The sequence below is a fragment of the Passer domesticus genome, chromosome 4, assembly GCF_036417665.1.
Source record: "Passer domesticus isolate bPasDom1 chromosome 4, bPasDom1.hap1, whole genome shotgun sequence".
NCBI lineage: Eukaryota > Metazoa > Chordata > Aves > Passeriformes > Passeridae > Passer > Passer domesticus.
Window position 1 is genome coordinate 81,489,131 of NC_087477.1, and position 17,571 is coordinate 81,506,701.

General features: G+C 56.5%; 1 protein-coding gene across 2 annotated transcripts in view; it reads right to left on the reverse strand.

Moving 5' to 3' along the window:
• The window catches only part of LZTS3 (leucine zipper tumor suppressor family member 3), a 47,428-nt gene extending 32,041 nt beyond the window's left edge, over positions 1-15,387 (reverse strand). The window contains exon 1 of one of the 2 annotated variants that reach the window (XM_064419064.1): positions 15,158-15,387. The gene's annotated coding sequence lies outside the window, so the exon portion shown is untranslated. The remainder of the gene's footprint in view (positions 1-15,157) is intronic. The other variant, XM_064419063.1, reaches the window with a different exon arrangement.
• Positions 15,388-17,571: the final 2,184 nt, after the last annotated feature.

A 17,571-nucleotide genomic window follows, 5' to 3' on the forward strand; every position in this document is an offset into this window, starting at 1 on the left:
CCAAAAAACCAAGTCCCCCCAAAATTGCAAACCACAAAAAACCCCTTAATATTTTGCTAAACTAAACAAAACCAGGGAGTTTTTCAGGCTGAGGATGGATTAGCTGTCATGAAAGCAGCTAAATCTGCATGATAGGAAAAGAAATTCTTCTCCAGCAGGAAGGTGGGATGGTGGGGAAGGGGAGATGGGGGCTGATTTTTTGGGCAAGCCGTGGGAAGGAAGAGGCTGCTTATCCCATGAGGAGATGCTGAAGGCCCCAATTCCCTGGGAAGGACAGGAGAACAGCGTGGTGCATCCCAGGCCACCCTAAATGTGGTTTTCCTGGACACAAGGAGAGGAAAGGCTGTCCCAGAAGTGTCATGATGTCACTTTTGCAGGTGGAGGGGTGCCAGGAGCTTCAGGGGACATGATGTCACATGGCCCTTGGAGCCAGGAGGAAAGAAAACTCTGGAAAAGCTTTCCATGACTTGGTGAGGAGCTTTGAAACTTCAAAACTTTAAAACATTTAGAGTAGGGGGATCCTATCATGGAGCAGAGAGACTCTGGGTGCTCTGAGAGGTAACAGGCAGAGCTTGGGAAAAACATCTGGAGGGGCTGGAGAGAAAAACATCTGGAGAGAGCCCAGGGAAGGGAACAGACCTGGAGAAGGGTCTGGAGCTCTAGGAGTGGCTGAGGGAGCTGGAAAGGGGCTCAGCCTGGAGAAAAGGAGGCTCAGGGGGGACCTTGTGGCTCTGCACAACTCCTGACAGGAGGGGACAGCCGGGGGGGTCAGGCTGTGCTCCAGGGAACAGGGACAGGAGGAGAGGGAACGGCCTCAGGCTGGGCCAGGGGAGGTCTAGATTGGATATTTGGGAAAATTTCCACTCCAAGAGAGTGGTCAAGCACTGGCACAGCTGCCCAGGGCAGTGTTGGAGTCTCCATCCCTGGAGGGATTTAATGTGGATGTGGCACTTGGGGACAAGGGTCAGTGGTGGCCTTGGCAGTGCTGGGTTAATGGTTGGACTGGATTATTCTGGAGGGATTTTCCAACCTAAACAATTCAGGGATTCTCTCTGTGCATGGCTTCTTGCTCTGTGTCTGTGGCTCTTGGCAGCCTCTTGCTGGTCCCCGTGATCCTGCTTCCCTCATCTCCTCATCCCAGGAAGCACCACCCCCTGAGGCTGGCACCTGTTTGCCTTGGGAAAGGGCTTTTATTCCTTCTTCAAGCAAGGCACTGCTGAGATGCCTCTGTGGGAGGAGGGAGAGGGGTTAACCCCCCCCCCCCCAAAAAAAAAAAATATCAGTGGTCCTAAAAATAGCCAGGCTTTTCCCGCTCCCATTGAGTCACCCGTCGCAGACCACAAACCCCTGAGTCACAGCAGGGGCTGTGGGGCAATCATCCTTCCCTGCTCTGCTCCAAACAGAGCTTGTTTGTGTCCACAGTGACCCTTGGTCACCCTGGCAGGGACAGCCCTGCCCTCCTGCAGGGGTGCTGGGGGGTGGCAGCGTGGCAGCACAGGCGGGGAGCTGAGCATCCTCACCCTCCTCTGCTTCTCCTGGCGTCTCCTGAGGTGATTTCTGGGGCTCAGCCCTGCCACTGGGGGTTTCTAGACCTGCAGGGGCCTCCCCGCTCTGGAATTAGGGGCCCAGCAGGAAGTGGGACCTTGTGTGTGTCCATTCCCACCCCACAGGATTTCGGGAGCTCTGGTTTGACTCCCACTCCCTCCTGCATCTCTCAGTCCTCTCCCATCCCTTCCCAGGTGCCAGAGCTTTAACCCCACACGGGCACAACTCCAAATACCTCTCAAAAAGCCTCATTTAATGCTCCCAGCTAAAGAACAGAAATGAAGGGAGAAAACCCAAATTATTCTGGAGGTGTGGGGAGCAGGGGTCTGTCCAGCTGCCTCTGGGGTCACAGCCAGGAGCAACACAACCTCTGAAAGCCACCAGGTGACCCCAGGAGCCCTCAGAGCCACCAGGGAAGTGGTGACCACAGGAAATGGGGCAGAGGAGGGCATCCATCATCCTTTGGTGCCAGCCAACCCCCTTTTCCCTACAGGAGACTTCCCAGCAAGAGCTGTGCCCTCTCCAGCTCCTCATGATCCTCATGACCCTCAGATCCTCATGATCCCAACCCAACATTCCCAAAACTCTGCACTTTGGTCACTTCCAAGAGGAAGGTGCAGAAGGATGTGCTCACACCTCCCCTGCTGGGTCCCACGGGAGCAGAGACCCCCATCCCACAGCTGGGCTCAAAGGAAAGGTTCTCACTGATATTTTGGGAGCTGTTTCCTTCCCCTCCCCTCCTCGAGAATAGCTTTTTGTCTTTGGGTTTATTTTCTTTGTTGCCTCATAAAGGTTTGACCCTGGAGTGCTTTGAATGGACCGGGAGGCAGCATTGAATTCCTCCTGGGATGTGGCTGCCTCGGGCACGGGAGGGAGGAGGGAATTTCATTGTGTCCAACCTTGCAGACCTTCGGGGGAGGAAAAGCAGCGGCTTCTCCTTCTCCTGCTGTGGTTTCTGCCTGCTGAGCTCCTCCCTTGGCTCAGCCCCTCCAGCCACCCCCAGTCATGTCACTTGTCCCTCGCAGAGCTGCTGGGTGACAGCTCCACCAGCACAGCTCCTCTGCAGTGGGAAATTGGGATATCCATGCCCTGACCCACACTCTTCAGGGGTCTTCACCCCTCTGCTGCAGCTGATCAAAGTCACCACAAAATCCCCTGGACCCCACAGACGGAGCCAGCTGCCTCTTGTGTGTTTGCAATGTCTTGAAAGAAAGAATAAAAGCTCTGGTTGATCACAGAATCACAGAATCACCAGGTTGGAAGAGACCTCCAAGATCATCCAGTCCAACCCAGCCCCAACACCTCAACTCAACCCTGGCACCCAGTGCCACATCCAGGCTTTGTTAAACACACCCAGGGATGGGGACTGCACCACCTCCCCAGGCAGAAAATTCCAGAACTTTATCACTCCTTCCATAAAAGCTTTTTCCTAACTCCCAACCTGATATGGCCTCCTGACCCACCAAAGGGTCTTGGAGAGCTCAGTTTTCATTTGGGCTCTCTCTTTTCAGCCCAAAATACCTAAGAACCAGCACTGGCAATCAAGGCAAAACTTATTGGCATTCTGGCTCAATAAAGCTGTGGAATTTACTCCACAATTCAGTTTGCAGTTGGCCATATCATGTCCCTCCTGGACATTCACAGACAACAGGGAGGAAGCGACCTTTAATTTGATTTTACAAAATTAAGAGCAGCAACGTAACAGCAGCAGATCAAGCTGGGGATGAGAAAATCACTGATAACAATGAAGGAAAAAAAAAAAAACCAAACAAGCTCAATAATTTCTGTTGTGGCTTTGGAAAAAGCAGGCTGATGTTCTCATATTGCACAGGGACAAGGAAGTGCTTTCTAGTCCATTAGTAACCCAGGAAGACACTAAATGGCATGGCCTGAGGAGAAACATTTTTAAACAGCAGGTTCAGATTAATTTGCTCCCAAGAGTCCTGAGGAAGCAGGACAAGGAGAGGTCTGGGCTGCTGCTCATCCTCTCTAAGAAGTCCTGGTGTTTCTCTCAGATCCCAGAAGAGTGGAAAGATGATAATTACAGGGCAATATTAAAAAAATTTAAAAAAACAACAAGAAAAAGGGGTGGAGAATGAAGAATTGGAGTGATGCAGCTTAGCCTGGTAGAAAGGGATGCAGGAGTAGAGGGATGGAGCGTGGGAAGCTGTCAATATAAATAGATGGCTCATAAAAAAAACATCATTTCACAGCCTCCTTCAGCCTCACCGGGGGCAGGTTTGGATCAGGGGACCCCAGCAGCACCACAGATGGAAATGTGCCCGTGTGAGGAGCTTTGGTTTGGGGTGTTGTTTAAAAAATGAGCTATTCCAGAACCATGGAATGGTTTGGGTGGGAAGGGACCTTAAGGCTCATCCCATTTCCAACCCCTGCCGTGAGCAGGGACACCTTCCAATAACCCAGGGTGCTCCAAGCCCTGTCCAGCCTGGCCTTGGACACTTGCAGGGATCCAGGGGCAGCCACAGCTTTTCTGGGCACCCTGTGCCAGGGCTCACCACCTCCCAGGGAAGGATTCCTTCTCAGTATTTAAGGTAAATCTGCCCTCTGGCAGTTTAAAGCCATTCCCTTTGTCCTGTCACTCCCTACCTGCCCTTGCTGTCCCTCTCCTTTTGTCCCTGAAGTTCACAGCGGGGAGTGTTGGATCTTGACTGGATCCCAGGGGACTGGCACAGGGATGATCCTCCCTCCTCCCTCCTCCTGTGCAGCTGCTGCTTGGAGGAAAAGGGGCTGGGAAGAGGAGGATCTCACTGATCCCATCCCATTTGTGTGGATGCATCCGCCACTCAGAGGTTATTCCTCTATTTTCCATCTTTAATGAAGTTTCCCATCGATCCGTTGTCGTCTTTCCATCTCATCCTCAGAAGAGAAGTTGAGGACAGGCAGGACACGGTGTTACAGCCCCAACCCCAGCTTTGACGAGGACAGAAACCAGCTTTTCAGGGATGCCTCCCACCCAAAGCTGTCTTTGGATCCCCCCGAAGGTTTGCTGCCCTCAGAGGACACTCCCTGATACTGCCTGCTCCCTCCTCACTCAGTCTAATGCTGTTTCATCCTCCATGAATTCTTGGCAGGGAATTTTCAGAAGGGAATTATGACCTCTGAGAAAAGCTGTTTCACTTGGTTTGTCTTTAACCCAGCGTTTGAGTCATCTCCAGTTGCGTTTTGAGGCAGAGTGGAGTCACATCCCCCCATCCCTTCACCCCAGAAACAGACTTTAACCCATTTTAGGCTCTGTAATAGCTACTCTGGACATTTTGGTGGCTCTGAGGCACTCCAGGAGTTAAAAATCCTTGCACCAGGCTGTGGTTCCCCTCTGGAAGCTCCTCTGCAGCTCCAGGAATCACCGGGATACCTGCAAAAGTTGTCCCAGGAGCAGGAATCCCCTCCCTGCTGCCATTCCCACCCCTTACGTGGGACACGCTGGCCACTGGCCACCCCCAGGGAGGCAGAATCCCCCAAGGTAATTCATGCCAATTACTGCAATCAGCTAATTAGCAAACAAGATCGATTCAAATGAAGTTGCGGTGTCAACAGCTATTATGCAAGCTTGTGTTTGCCGGAGGAAAGGCATCCTGAGAGTCCTGGCGGTCAAAAAGCCCTCGGGGGTGGGAATTGAGGAAAGGTAAAAGGGATTGGGGGATAGCAGGGAAATTAAGGGGGGAAAAAACCCCAGCGCTGAGACAAATTAAGGAGGAAAAGTGTTGAGAATGGAAAGTGAGGCAGTAATTGCTTGTAAACACAAAAGGATGATGGAGAGGGATGATTCCCACCAGCCAGGGATGAGAGGGAGAAGTCAGATCTTCACTGGGGAATTACCCGGGCTCCTCTGCAGGGATCCCCCAAAGCTGGGAAACAGGGGAGCTTCTCCCTCCTGGAAAATTCCAGGGTGAAACACCCCGGGAAGAGCTCTGTGCTGGCGGCCACAGGACACCCACCAGAGCCAGCTCTCCGGTGATCGCCACTTTTGGGAGCGAGTCGCCAGCCTGGGCTTGCCCGGGATGCAGCGATGCCCCGAGGGGAATTCGAGCCAGGCTGGCTCCATCATTCCTCCTCCGGGAAGCGCAAGCCTGAAGCTGGGTGAGGGTGGGACACCCGGAGCCTGGTGTAAATCCTGCAGGGACATCTGCTAATCCTCCCCTAAGCCCGCTGGGGTGGATTTAAAGGGTGTTTTTGTCGCTCGCCCCCGGGATCAAGATCCTTAGAGGATAAGCGTCCGAAGGAAATGAAGGGATTCTTCTCCCCGCAGCGGGGCGTGAAAGGGAGAGGCGGCTCCCGCTGGGATGTCCCCGCGGAGGTGCGGGTGTCACCTCCCCCGTGCTGTCCCTCCGATGCTGCACCAAGGGAAACACAGGTTGGAGATCAGGAAAAAGTTTTTCACAGAAAGGATGATAAAGTTCTGGAATTTTCTGCCTGGGGAGGTGGTGCAGTCACCATCCCTGGGTGTGTTTAACAAAGCCTGGATGTGGCACTGGGTGCCAGGGTTGAGTTGAGGTGTTGGGGCTGGGTTGGACTTGGTGATCTTGGAGGTCTCTTCCAACCTGCTCATTCTGTGAATTCTGTGGATTCTGTGGATTCTGTGGATTCTGTGAATTCTAATTCCGTGATTCTGTGGTTCTGTGAATTCTGTGAATTCTGTGGTTCTGTGATTCTATGAATTCTGTGATTCTGTGAATTCTGATTCTGTGGTTCTGTGATTTCTGTAATTCTGTGATTCTATGAATTCTGATTCCATGATTTGGTGGTTCTGTGATTCTATAAATTCTGTGATTCTGTGAATTCTGTTATTCTGTGGTTCTGTGATTTCTGTAATTCTGTGATTCTATGAATTCTGATTCTGTGATTTGGTGGTTCTGTGACTGTGAATTCTGTGACTCTGTGAATTCTGTGATTCTGTGAATTCTGTGACTCTGTGTATTATGTGATTCTGTGAATTCTGTGATTCTGTGAATTCTGTGATTATGTGAATTCTGTGATTCTGTGACTCCGATCCTATGGCCATGCTGGAATTCGGACAGGAGCTCAGCTGCCTGCCTCGGGAACTGCCAGATGCCCTGCTTTTATCCCAGCAGCTGGCCCAGAGAAATATTATCCGGCAGCCCAAATCCCTGCCTGCCTTCTAAACCCTGGAGGGGTGCAAAATTGCTTTGCACTCCAAAGGCAAGGGTGGAGAGCTGGAGGAAAGAGTTTCCCTGGTTTTTGTCCCAGCCAAAGCTGGGGTTGGGGCTGTAACACCGTGTCCTGCCTGTCCTCAACTTCTCTTCTGAGGATGAGAGGGAAAGACAACAACAGATTGATGGGAAACTTCATTAAAGAAGGAAAAAATCAAGTTTTGCAGCTGTGAGGAATAACCTCTGAGTGGTGGATGCATCCACACAAACGCTGGGATGGCTGTGCCAGGAAGGTGGGCATTCCTGGCAGGGGGTGGCTGCCCAGGGATTGCTCAGGTGACTGGCAGGGCTTGTTTTTAAAACAAACAGATCCCTGAAATCCCGCACCTCCGCCAGGAGGAAACACGTGGAACAAAGAAACGCCACCATTAATCAGCTCTGGAGCTTGGGGCTCTTCCCAAATCCACGTACCCACCTCCCACGGTGCTGGGCACAACCCAGCCCTGCCTGGAGCCGGGCTGGCTGCTCCTGCTCACCCCGACATGGCATGGAGAAGGAAATAATGGCTCCTTTCTTTTCCAGCTATCAGGAATGCACCACACCTGGTGCCCCTCGGGGAGTGTTTGCTGTCCCGGCGGGCGCCAAGGCCGGATTGTTTGCCCGGGGATTTTTTTTTTTAAATGAAATATTATTAAAAGCTAATTTGGGCCCCTGAGAACGTGGAGGGGAAGGCACAGCTCTTGGCTGGCACTGAGGAATGTCAACAGGCTGGGGGTGGGTTTGGCTGGTCCCAAAGCCCTCTTGAGCTGCAGGAGATGAGTTTGTCTGGGCTCTGCTGGAGAGCACACGGGGGGATTGCCCACCCCAAACACGTGCAGGTGGCACATTCACCACTTCAGCCACAAGGTCGGGTTTGGAAATAACCTCATCCTAGTCCCAGATTAACTCCCAGTTTGTACAATCCCTTGGGAGGCTGCAGTGCAGAGGGAAACTGAGGTTAAGGAATGTGTGTAAAGGACAGCACCGACTGCCAGCAGCAGGGAGCAAAACAAATTAAAAACTTTCCACTTGGGCCTCAACAGCACTGAAACCACTCCTGCGTGTTGGGGACACCCTGATCCCCAAAGAGATCAAGCCCTGGGGTTTGGAAAAGCACTGGGAGGGAGGAAGAGTGAGGCAGGCAGGAGGAAGAGCAGCAGAGCGGAGGAAGGAGAGGAACAAAGTCCTGCTGTGCAGGGGCTGGCTGGGCACCAGCTGGGCAGCAGTGATTTATTATTTACATTACTGGAGAGAACATCAGGGTCTCCCTGAGCCTGGCACTGTGCTCAGCCTGCTCCTGGAGACGGGTGTTTATGTCCTTGCTGAGCTGCACCGGGTGGAGATGTGGATTTTCCTAGCAGAGACCTTTTGGGAAATGTGTTTGTTGGAGGAGGGAGAGGTTTGAGCCAAGAACAAATTCTGTTTTTTCCAAAGCCCCCCTTCTCTGGGCAGGGACCACCAGGAACCCCCTCCCCAGGCAGGAGAGCCTTGGGGTGTAGGGGCCTGTGGGGATGCAGCTCTGCCCATTTTATCCCAGCATCCCTGATGATTTTGGGGGATGTTTCCATCCTCTCCTTTCCACCCTGGTGTCTCTGAACCACCTTGAGGAGTCAATCCCCATAACAGGGAGAGTCTTTCCTGTCTTCCCATCCCACACTTTGGTGCACAGCCTGGCCAAAACAAACACCAACATGTCCCTGCCCCTGTCCCCTGTCCCCTGTCCCCTGTCCCCTGTCCCCTGTCCCCTGTCCCCTGTCCCCTTGCCATTCCTGGCAGTGCTGGAGGCAGGGACTGCACTGCAGGGGAATGTCTGAGGTGAGGCAGCCTCTCCTGCCATGCCAACATCTCCTCTGGGATGGCTTGGCTGCTCCTCCAAGAGCTTGCCAAGGGCAGAGCTGGGGATGTAATGAAGGCAGCAGCCCGTGGGGAGTGAAGGAGCCTGTGCTAGATCAGCTGATATAATTAGAAAGCAGGGACAAGGAGATGAGCTCCTGTGCCCAAAAGCTGGGCTGTTTTTCCCAGCTCCAGCAGCTGGGCTAAGAAAAGCTCCGACCACTCCCTGTGCCTGGGGGCACTGCCAGGGCTGGGGGCAGGAGCTCCCACATCCCAGCTTTTCCAGGGATGGGGCATCTACAGCTGCTCTGGTGGTGGCAACCATCACCATCACCTCAGCCAGTCGGGGTCCTCTCGCCCCCTCAGCTGGGCCCACCAGGACTGGGCCCAAACACGGCCCACCAGGACTGGGCCTAAACAGGCCTGCAAGGACTGGGCCTACCAGGACTGGGCCTACGAGGACTGGGCCTACCAGGACTGGGCCCAGCTGGGCCCACCAGGACTGGCCCGCCAGGACTGGGCCTAGACAGGCCCACCAGGACTGGGCCTACCAGGACTGGGCCTAGACAAGCCCACCAGAACTGGGCCTACGAGGACTGGGCCTAGACAGGCCTACCAGGACTGGGCCCACCAGGACTGGGCCCAGCTGGGCCCGCCAGGACTGGGCAGTGTCTGCCCCCCAAAACCACTCTCCAAGTTGACTTTGCCAACCAGCTCCATGTCCAGGTTGTGTCTCCTCGTGTTTTGGTTCAGGCAAGAACCCCCAAATTGCCCCCAAATGACCCCAAAATTACAACCTGCTTGCAAAACCCTCAGGCCAAGCCCTGTGGTGGTGGTGGGGAGGGGGTGGATTTGTATGGGAACATCTCCACTAAATGAGATGACAGACTGGGAGAGCTGGGGGTGTTCAGCTTGGAGAAAACTCTGGGGAGATCTTCCAGCACATTCCGGTGCCTAAAGGGCCTCCAACAGAGCTGGAGAGGGACTCAGATGGGATATCGGGGAAAATTCCTCCCTGTGAGGGTAGGGAGGCCCTGGCACAGGGTGCCCAGAGAAGCCCCTGGATCCCTGGAAGTGTCCAAGGCCAGGTTGGAAGGACTTGGAGCAATCTGGGCTAGTGGAAGGTGTTCCTGTCCATGGCAGGGGAGAGGATTGAGATGGTTTTAAGGTCCAGACCATGAAATCCCAACCCCACAAGACAGAGTTTCTCCTGGAAGGAGGAACAGGATGAAAGATATCCATCCATCTGCAAATTCATCTGGTCTCCTCTGGCAGCACTGACCCCCTCTAAGAACCCCCAAAACCTCCAAAATGACCTCACAGCAAGGATTTAATAGGATTCAGCACCAGGGGAACCAACTCTGGCTATTTGGGCAGTGCAGAACACACCTGGGCAGGCTGGGGCAAGCAATATTCCTGCTGGATTTCTGGGACATTCCCAGCTGGTTAGGAGAGGAAAGAATGGACTCTTCTCAGGGCTGGAGGGAACATGGAGAATCAGAGAGAGAGGCTCTACAACAACAAGGTACCTTGAAATCCTGAGCCTACAGAGAAGATGAGTGCTGTGGGTGTTTAGGAGAGGCACGTGGGTGCAGGATGAGACCCAGCCTGGTGCACTGGGCTCGTTCTCACCTCTCCTCCAAAATAACTCCCCCTCATCCCATCCTGCTCCCAACTTGTCCCTGGCAGGCATGGATGTGTTGGGCATCACTCCCCAGACCTGCAGTGCTGGACAGACAGCCAGTCACTGCTTATCCCAGGTTTCCACTCCTGCTTTGGATCATGATTTTTATTCCTGGTGCTGGGCTTTCAGAGGAAAACAGATCTTTGGGCCACATACCAAGGGATTTGGTTAATTCGTCACCCGCAGACGCGCAGATATTTATTTAAAAGCGCCTCTTGTTATGTTACTTGGCAACTTCTGAGCCCGTGTGTTTCTCCAGCTGATAAATATTTGTGAGGTTGGTTGTGTGAAGAGCAGCATGTGTTAATGATCTGATTGCCTTTTTCCCGGGCTCCCAGCAAAGGGAATGGGCTCTGTTGTCCATTGGTGGAAAAGGAGCTGGAGGTGCTGGCCACCAGCGGCTGGACACGAGCCCAGGTGTGCTCAGGTGGGCAGGAGGCCAATGGCACCTGGATTGTTTCAGGATTGGGGTGGCAGCAGGGCCAGGGCAGTGCCTGTCCCCTGTGCTGGCACTGCTGGGGCACCTCCAGACCTGGGGAAACTTCTGGGCCTCTCACAACAAGAAAGACCTGGAGGGGCTGGAGAGAATCCAGGGAAGAGAACAGAGCTGGGGAAGGGTCTGGAGCCCCAGGAGCAGCTGAGGGAGCTGGGAAGGGGCTCAGCCTGGAGAAAAGGAGGCTCAGGGGGGACCTTGTGGCTCTGCACAGCTCCTGCCAGGAGGGGACAGCCGGGGGGTCGGGCTGTGCTCCAGGGAACAGGGACAGGAGGAGAGGGAACGGCCTCAGGCTGGGCCAGGGGAGGGTCAGGTTGGACACCAGGAAGAGTTTCTTCATGGAAAGGGCTGCTAAGTATTGGAAAGGACTTTCCAGGGAGGTGGTGGAGTCACAGTCCCTGGAATTACCCAAGGAATGACTGGATGTGGCACTCAGAGCTCTGGTTTAGCTGGGGTGATGGGTGGTGGTGTTTGGTCAAAGGTTGGTACTCAGTGATCCCAGAGGTGTTTTCCAACCTGAGTGAGTCTGGGATTCTGGGATTACACCCGTCTAAACCTGGAGCAACCTGCTGGCTCTGGAGCTTCTCACTGGCCTGTGGTCAGGATTTGTCCCTGAAGGAGAGAGAGGCACACAATGGGCTCAGACAAAACTCATCCTTCTGCCTCAGGAACCAGATGAAGCCAACAGGACCCACATCTTCATGGAAAACCCCCCAGTTTTGTGAGATGGAAACTCAGCCACAATCCCTGTGAACCTGATCCCCAGCCTTGCAGCCTTGCAGGAACCCCTGCATGGCTCAAGGGGACTTTCAGCTCCCTCTGCCAGGACAGCTCTTGGCTCCAACCAAGATCATAAGGCACAAGCCATTCCAATTTCCTGACCAGCTGCCTTTGCTTTCCTTGCTGTTTGGGGGCCTCCTTGGACCTTCTTCCCACCCATGGTGGGGCTCAGCCTGGTCCTTTCCCCCACGGAGATGCCTGAGGCTGTGGGGCGATGGAAGAGCAGAGTTTTGGGTGCTTTGGGGAAGCACCTGGATTATTGCAGGATCTCAAGGTGCTTGGTCCACCACCACCTCCAGGATGGAGCATCCCAGCCCACCTATGGCTCCTGGTGCCACCGTGTCCTGCTGGAACCCTGAAATCCTGGAATGGTTTGGGATGGGAGGGACGAGGGATGCCACTCCCTAGACCAGGTTCCTTGGAAAGGATGAATCCAGGAGCAGAGGTGTGGTGGAGCCAGAGGGGTTGGGGAGGGTCCCTGCCTGCTCCCCAGTCCCAGGGACAGGGATGTCTGGGCTCCTGGCCTCGTGCCTCCATTTCACTTTCAGATCCCTCAAATAATAACCGTGTTTGCCAGCTCCTGTGACAGGAATGACTAATGGGAAAGATCCTCTGTGAAGGGAAACAAGAAATCTCCTGTTTCACCCTTTGTTTGCTGGATTTCTCTGACAGCCCCGGGCATGGCTCAGTTCCTCTATGGGGAAAAAGCAGATTTGAAGCCTTCAACAGCACCAGCAACACCCTCTTAACTCTTAACCTTCCCTGTCGGGATATAACTCCTTTCAGAAACTTTTTTGCAGCCAGTTTATCCACATTCCTGCTCCATCCACATGGAGCTATCACGCAGCGAGTGCCTCCGACAGCTGATGCAACGTGGTTTACACAGTGCATGTGGAAAACACCCTCCCCATCTGCCTGGTTTGTTTTTTTTTGCAAGTCAGGGGGCCTGTCTTTCTGCCTCTTTTCCCGTTTTTCCCCGGGACGGGTGATCAAAGGCGCTGGAAGCAGCAGGGGATGCCCGGGGCTGATGCTGCAGCCCCCAGGGACGGGGGGCTCTCCCAGTCCCACCTCCTGTAGGACAAGCTGCTGCTCTCTCCCAGATACCCACAGCCAGATGCTGGTCTTTCAGATGCTTCTCCCCTGCTCCTTTTAGATCTGAGAGGGCTGGGAGTTGATCCCTTGGCTGGTGAGCCAGCAAGGAAGAGCTGGATGAGGATGAGGAGGAAGAGGAGGAGGAGGGGATCCCTTCCCTGCACGGAGAACCGAAGCCACACAGGCACCGCGCCGCTTTTTAAATGCCCCACCGGTGCCCCGGCGAGCCAGCAGGGACAATTTCAGCCCTTCCAACATTCCTCCTCTGCCCTGTTGCCATCACAAAGCTGAAACTCGGGACAAGGTGCCCGCTCCCCTTGCGTGAGCCCGGCCACGGCAGCCAGGGCATCACACGGCTCCGGCATTTCCACGCCTGTTCTCAGCCCGTTCGCCTCGCAGCCTTTGCAGAAAATAAATTCCCCAGCCAGGCTGAACTCGGATGACAGCATCGCTGCTATATTTAGCCACGGCAGATCGCCGCTCCAAGCAGGGCCACACATAAACAAACCCCCGGCGCACGGAGCCCGCCTGGAGAGGGCACGGCCGGGGGATGGAGCAGCCTCCTGCTCCTGCCTGCCCCAAACTGGGGGTGCCCTGCGTTCCCTCTTGGTGCCAGCACCTCCCTGCAGGGCTCGGCGCTGGCACAATCCGCCGCCGGAGCAGGTTTGAGGATGAAGGATGTGCCGGAGGGTGTTGGGAGATGAGGGAGCTGCCAAAGGTTATCCCGCGGGGCAAGTGGCATCCCCCGGCTGCGACCGCACCCGCTGGCTCCCGGCTGGAATTCAGGGAGCTGTCGGCATCCCCCCGCTTCCGTGGGCTGTGCTGTGGGGCAGAAATTGCCAGAAAATGCCCCGCTGGAGCTGTGCCCGCCCTTCCCACCTCCACTGCACATCTCCCTGCCTGCTCCTCTCCCTGTCCGACGCACAGGAGCTGCCCTGCCCGGGGATCCACGGGGCGTGGAGCAGAGGGAAGAGGTTGTGGATGTGCAGCAGGGTCCGTGCCTGGCTCACTGGCAGGCCTCGACCTCCTTCCCCAGCTCCCCAAGTGGGGAGGAGGATGGGGATGCTCAGGGGATGCTCAGAAGATGCTCAGGGGTGTTCAAGGGGATGCCCAGGGGGTGCTCAGGGAATGCTCAGGAGATGCTCAGGGGTGTTCAAGGGGATGCTCAGGAGGGGTGCTCAGGGAATGCTTAGGGGGATGTTCAAGGGGATGCTTCGGGGAGGATACTCAGGGGATGCTCAGGGAATGCTCAGAGAATGCTCAGGGTGTGCTCAGGGAATGCTCAGGAGATACTCAGGGGATGTTCAAGGGGATACTTAGTAGAGGATGCTCAGGGGGTGCTCAGGGGGTGCTCAGGGAATGCCCAGGGGGATGCCCGGGAGGGTGTGGAGCATCCAGCAGCCCAACACCCTCCTCTGGAGCGGAGGGATCGTCTGGCCCGGGGGGCCGCTGGCAGCCACCGGTCCCCAGGCTCTCGCCTCAGCTCCGAGGAGGGGACGGGGTGGCCAAGAGGGTGCCCGCTGCCCCCGGGCACACCCACGGGCGCGGATGGGGCTCTGCGCTGCAGTGCAGCAGCCCCAGCCCCGCTCTCTCCCGGGGAGGTGGCAGAGGGGATGCCCACCTTCACCCTCCTCCATCGCAGCCTGCTCCGAGCCCGGCTGCCGGGCCAGCGAGAGCGGGACGAGCCACGGGGAGCAGAACAAGGCCGGGGGTGCAGCCCGGGCACCCCCAGCAGCAGCGGGGTGGGCGTGCACCCATGGCCCGGGGGGGATCCCTGCACGGCCACGGAGGCACCGCTGCCTCCTCGGGGGATGTCCCGAGCGGGGATCCCCGCGCCGGGCTGGGCAGGAACGCTGGGGAGGCACCGGCGCCTGCCGGGGCGAAGCCTCAGGCGGGGAGCCCCATGCCATGACGTCCCCCCACGTCCTCCCCACCGCCGCTGCCGGGCGAGGGCCACCCAGCGCCGAGGCAGATGACATAATTCCCAGCAACTGCACGTTAATCACCCGGCCGCCAGCAACCTCCGTGCCGAGAATCCAGCCCCCAGCCCCGGGCACCGCTCCCCTCCCTGACATCACTGCCGGAGGAATAAAGAAATAAATAGGAGAAGACGAGGGAAAGGTGACGAGGGGGAATAACCTGGCCCCGGCGCTGGCACACGAGTCTGCCTGCCCCCCACCCCGCCGCTCCTCCCCGCCTCGCACTCTATTTTTGGGTGCTGTCACATCCCAATGGCCCCGCGGGGCCAAATCCAGGCAGCTGCGACTTTAGGCACAAACACGGCTCCCTCCCCTCCATCACACCCGAAATCGGCGCCGGCAGCCCATCCTCCACCCCACCCCCTCCCCAAAATCCTCCCCTCCCCCCCCCCAAAATTACATCTGGGTGGGTGGTTCAGGCGCGCCAAGCTCCAGCATCAGGTCCCCCCACCTCTCTCTCCGCGCACCCCACCCCCAGGAGACCCCCCCCCCTCCTCGTCACCCCCCACCCCATCCCACCTCCCCCCCTCTCCCAGCACCGCTTCCCAGTTCCTCCCAGTCGCTTCCCAGCCCCGAGCCTTACTCTTGGCGGGGATGCTGGGGCTGCGCCGGTGCCCGGCAGCGATGGCAGCGACGGCAGGGATCGGGCCGGGATCAGGGATGGCAGCCGGGCGGCCGCTCCCGTCCGAGGGGTCTCATCTCATTTTGTCCTGTGTCACCAACACACACTCACACACACACACACACACACACACATTCGCAGCCACGTTTCCCCCCCCTTCTTGCGGCAAACGGCGGCCAGCCCCGACCCCACCCCCTGTCACAGCGGCAGCCTAACAGCGAGGACCGGCAGGATGGAGGAGGATCTGCTCGCCTTCCCTTTAACTCTTCCCTCGCCGCCCCCCCAGGACAGGGCTCTGTCCCCGCGGACCTGCCTGGGGGTGCTGGGATGCTGTTGGCACCTCCCGCACCTTGCTGCTTCCCCCGCGGGGCCCCGGGAGGTTTGGGGTCTGCTGGTGCCCTGGCTCGGTGCCCCGTGGCCCTCGTGCCCCCCAAAAAAGAGCCCCCGAGCAGAGCTGAGCCCGGGAAAGCTGCAGGCAATGGGGCAGGGGGTGTCTCGGGGGCACGGGCAGCCCCTGGGTGGCAGACGAGGCTGGGGGGTGGCAGCCGAGTCTGTCTGCCTGTATCCACCATGAAAATCCCATTTTGGTCCCCTTTCCCCCCCATTTCCAGGAGCCCTTTGGGGTGGAGGGGGCACAGCCTTAACGCCTGGGGGTCTCCGGTGGGGGTGGGATGGGGATGTAAGGTCAGCGTGGGAGAGGAAACAACTTTTCCCATCCCACGGAGAATCCAAGGACCTGAGCTCTCAGGGGGTGGGGACAAACTCCCCAAATTCCCTTTTGCACGGATGAGCTGAGAAAGGGACATCCAAATGGCCAAGGACTGAGGCCAGGAGAGCTCTGTGACACTGCACTGAGCTGTCTTCTCCAAGGAGAAATGAGGGGTGCCAGAAGGAAAAGGGAAAGGGAAAGCTCATGGTGCTGTCCATGGAGAGGTTGGTGGCACAATGCTCCCAGTTAAGGTCCTGCTTCTCCCCTCAGCCTTTCCCTGGATCTATGGAGGTCACACCCCTCCTGCTCATCTGTCAGGACTCCCAGGAGGGAGGAAAGAGGCAGGAGCTGCTCCCACTGAATTCTGCAGCTTTCCAGTGGAACAGCAGGGTGGGTGATTAATTAATTATTCCTGCTAATAGTGCTGGCCAGGCCCTCAGCTGCTCCCCCAGAACCACAGGCTGTATCTCCCTGCACAGGTTGCTGCTGACAGAGCTCCAGGGGCTGTGTGTGATCCTGCTGGGATGGAAAGGGCAGCTGAGGCTCCCTGATTTACTTAGAGCCCATCACCTTTGAGGGCCGGGATTAGAGGGGCTGGGCAAAGCCACCTCTGCTGTGGGTGGGGTTCTGCTGCTTCCCACCAGCACTGCCAAGCAATGGAGCAATTTAAATCCTGCGTGGACACCTGGGTGGGTCTGTCCTGTCCTTCCTGGGCAGCCTGGTCTGCTCTGAGCCTGGCAGTGCTGCCTCTTTTGGGGGTCACGCAAGGGTAGGAGGTGTCCTACAGAGAGCTCATGGAGATTTTTGTGTTGCTCCAGCTTCAGAGGAACCCTGCTCCAATTGTCACCCACCTCCAGGATTGAGCACCAAGCTGGAGCTGCACCTGGTGGGAGATGAGCTCCAGCTGCCCTCTGCAAGGGGCACTGGAGTGCTCCTGGACACCCTGGGGGGACAAACAGGGACCCTGCACATGTCCCCCTACCCAAAATGGGTCATGCCTAGGCTGGGGCAGGTCCAGTTTTGCAGCTGAGAATCAGAATCTCAGAATCATTCAGGTTGGAAAAGACCTCTAAGATCACTGAGTCCAAAAGTTAACCCTAAGAAGAGATGCTCTGATGGTGTTACAGCTCCACCAGGCCAGCCCAGCACCCTGTCCCCAGCTGCAGCTGTCCATGGACACCCAAGCAAGACCAAACCAGGTCGATATTTCCCCTTGGCATTCTCCAGCACCTCCAAGGAAGAGGTTTTTGCCAGGTCCAGACATTCCTGGGAGCCGAGAACCCTCAGTGTGGTGAGTCCATCCCCCCTGCAAGGTGCTGCCTCCTTGGGTGGGTTGAAGCCCAGAGCCTGTAGGACACCCCCCATTCCCTCCCATTTCATTCACTGAGCCTTTTGATAAGGATTATCCTGGGACCAGCACTGGGGCTGCAGGATTTTCACTCTCCTCCTCTACACCAATCCCTCTCCAAGTGCTTGCAGATGCAGATTCCCTGTGGCAGGCTGGGATGACCTCTCTCCCCAGAGCACAGCACTCTGCCCCCACTCCTCATCCTCACCCTGGCCCTGCTCAAATCCCGAGTGGACTTTGTTTTCCCTTATTTGCTGAGTGTTTTGTGTGCCTTGCTGTGGTGATCATGCTCCAGCCGTCAGCTTGCAGCGAGTCCCC